We start from the raw sequence: 3594 nt of genomic DNA, 5'->3' as shown, positions 1-3594 counted from the left end.
AACTAAAATTTGTTAAAAGTCAATGTCAGAGAAATACAAATGATGTTTCAAACAAAATGCACACCAAGTTCATAGTAGCTTTAAAGTCGATAGCTTGAAGGAAACTAAAATATTCTTAATTTAATGGATATCCAAATGCCTACATGCTACAGCATAATACCACTTGTCTCGGTGAGGGTTACTGTTATTGTGATGACAAAAGAAACCTGAGGAGAAAAGGGGTCATTTCTCTTACAGTTACATAGAACAACTCATTACTGGGAGCAGTGAGGAACTCAAGCAGGGGGAAGAACATGGAGTCTGGAGCTAATTCAGAGGCCACAAAGAAGTGCTACTTACTGCCTCGCTCCTCAAGGCTTGCTCAACTTGCTTTCTTATAAAAGCCAGGACTACTGTCACAAAAATGGTACCACCCACGATGGGTTGTGCATTCCCATAGTAATCATTAATTAAGAAAACCCAGTACAAGATTGCCAATAGCCAGATTTTTTTTGGAGACATTGTGGTGGTTTGTATAGGCTTGGTGCAAGGGGTGACACTACTAGGAGGTGTCTTGTTGGAGGGAGTGTGTCACTATAGGAGTGGGCTTTGAGACCCTCCTCCTAGCCACATGGGAACCAGTCTTCTGTTAGCCATCAGATCAAGATGTAGAACTCCCACCTCCTCCAGCACCATCCCTGCCTGGTTGCTGCCATGCTTCCTGCTATGATGATAGTGGACTGAGTCTCTAAAACTCTAAGTTAACCCCACTTAAATGTTTGCCTTTATAAGAGTTGGGTTGGTCATGACGTCTCTTCATAGAAATGGAAGCCCTAAGTAGGATAGGCATTTTCCCAACTGAGGCTCTCTCCTCTTTGATAACTTTAGCTTGTGTTAAGTAGACATAAAACTAGACAGTACCACACAGTGAATGAAATAAGTCAGTCACAAAGGCAACATATTCTATGTCTTTTTATGAAAGTGTACATAATTGGAAAATACATAGAAATAGAATTGATGATAACATGCAGCTGAGCAAGAATAACGGTGTTGAGGGTGAAAATTGACTTTAAAGGTAGTTCGTAAGGTGTCTCTCTGGGATAATGAAAATGGTATGAAGTGAGATAGTGGTTACGTTTTTACGGATGCATAAATTCATTAAAAACATTTAACTTTGGGCACCGAGCAAAAGAAAATTATAATATTTAAATGGAATCCTATCAAAGTGGAAAAATACAAGTCCACTAGCTTCATGTGGCATATATTTTGTTCAGTGCATGCCTATTTTTGCATGAGATTCCTAGAAGTGGACGGAAAGATCTATATAAGTGTTTCTGGATTTTTCTGGTTCTATCTGATCAGCTTATATTTTGTATATTTGGGGCTCTTTAATCTAATAATAAAGTAATTATGTATTAAGTATAAATCAAAAAATGATTTGTTGACTTAAAATATAGAAACTACAAATACTTATTAAGAACTGTCCAATAGGAGGGAAAGCAGAATCTATACGTCGGTCCATGTAGCACCTGAAGAACTGCTGGAGATAATCGTTCTGGACTCGGCGCTGGTGGAAGGAGTACTTGCAGGGGGTTGGCCTGGTACAGTTTGCACCGTGGGAGCTTTGAACCAGAAGAAAAGATGGTTGGTTTTCGCCAAAGATGTACCAAAATATAGAGGGGTGCTGTACATGGAGAGCCAAGTCCTTCGGTTCTCAGTTCACGGACAGTCAACGTTATGAAGAGGACTTCCAGGGCTGTTTGGGGTTGCATGAGACTCGCTCAGGAGACGTCCGCAACGCCTGTGTGCTGCTTGTGAAAAGATGGAAGGCGTTGCCGGCTGGATCCAACGAAAACTGGAATCTTGTCCTAGACGCAAGAGCAGGTCCGAGTCTAAAGACAACATTGAAACCAAAGAAAGTGAAGCCTCTGTCTGCCAACAGGATGAAAAGCAACCAGATCTGTAAACTGCAGAAGGAATTTAAACGCCACAATTCTGATGCCCATGGCACTACCTTAAGTAGCCTCTCCAGCCCACTCTGCATGCTACAATAACCAGTTAGGTGAGGGCTCAGATACAGAGATGGCTTCCAGCTCTAAGAACTCCAGTTTATTCCTTCTTAGATCTTAGATCCAGCCCTACTGGAAAATACAGAAAATATGTTATGGGATCATTTATAAGGACTGTTTTGGGGAAGTCGTCATCAGCACTCATCTCTTGAAGCCTTGCTGCAGCTGTAAGAAAGCAGCCTCCGAGAAGCCTGAGGAGCAGGGGCGGGCGCTTCTGCTCATCTCCACTCAGGACTGGTGACTGAGGTTCATTTAGAAGGGAGCGAAGAACGATTTAAACTTTGAAAAGACCACAAAACAAACCGACCCTCTTATTTTTAAGTTGGATACCTGCTATTCTGCCAAAAGACATTTTCTAGAATAGTTTTTAATGGGTTACTATCCTTACCCTTCACCCAACAAACTCTGAAGTCTGTCTCTAGCTTACTGCAGGAAAAAAGACGTGTACATACTATTTAAGATGCTGAGTGTTTCATAGGAAAGCTGAGTGCTGCTGTAAAGTGCTCTTTAAGTCTTAGTTAAAATCCCCTCTAATGAATGGAATTAGGGGAATTTCAGGGGGCAGATATAGGATTTGTTGTGTGGTAAATCATATGTAGTTTAGTCTTTCTGTGGAGAGGCAGAGGTTGGGGCATTTTTAAATGACTGGCTACACTTCTTTTCCCTCATGATAATTTGTCATAACTCAGTAGCACGACCTGCTCCTAGAAGGTAGTTGAAAAATTTTAAATGCTAGGCCGTTGCCAAGGTTCTGATGATTCAAACCTGTACTACTGATTATTAGGCAGGACAAACTGAGCTTTCTGCAAATAGCTTGAAGGAGGAAGCAATTTCTGAGCACACGAGTAGCACCATGTTGCCTCTCTTTAATTTCACAGTGATAAAAGACTTGATGTGGGTCTTGTAAAACAGAACCAGATCTCCTTCTGGGATAGGAGTCTGGTTCTGGATGGGCAAGGTCCTATGGGATAGTACCAAAGTACCACCACAAAGTAGAGAACACACATGGTTGGAAACTACTTAATCAGAATGTTTAAGTCCTGGAGATGCATGGGCATAGTTGATGCTGCTTGGGGTGTGTTTCCTAGAGGGCTCACAGTATGTAAATAATTGACATTGGTAACATGACTGCCTGGGATTCACTGAAATCCACAGGATTCAGTTCTAGCTCTGGATTATCTCAGTCGACCTTTGTGGAGGTTTTATCTATAGAGTAGATCTTTGCCTTGTCATGAACCTTATTAGGGTTTGGGGTTGTGTTGTTTTGTTGTTTTTCCCCCACTATTTAAAGTTGACCAGAAGAGTAGTTGTGTGTTGAGGCTAAGTTGGTTGATTGGGTTACCTGGATCTCGATGATTTGCTTGGCTTCTCAATGGAACCCAACTGAAGTTGTCTAATTGCCTCTTCTCAAAAGTTCAGGAAAAACAGTAGTGCCACTTGAGACCTCATACCGGGGGTGTACGTGACTGCCTTAGTATTCTGTTGCTCATGGTTATTTTAGAAACTGGATTTTTAAAGACTCGGAGAGTTTTACAAGGAAAAGCCA

The 3594-nt window shown here is 41.5% G+C and overlaps 1 pseudogene; it reads left to right on the top strand.

Annotated features, from left to right (window-relative positions):
- The first annotated feature begins 1082 nt into the window (after positions 1-1082).
- Positions 1083-2289, top strand: LOC134482562 (SIN3-HDAC complex-associated factor-like; annotated as a pseudogene).
- The last annotated feature ends 1305 nt before the right edge of the window (positions 2290-3594 follow it).

This window comes from Rattus norvegicus, chromosome 16, assembly GCF_036323735.1.
Source record: "Rattus norvegicus strain BN/NHsdMcwi chromosome 16, GRCr8, whole genome shotgun sequence".
NCBI classification, from domain to species: domain Eukaryota; kingdom Metazoa; phylum Chordata; class Mammalia; order Rodentia; family Muridae; genus Rattus; species Rattus norvegicus.
The sequence above is the reverse complement of the archived record's forward strand: the minus strand, read 5'-3'. Positions and strand labels throughout refer to the sequence as shown.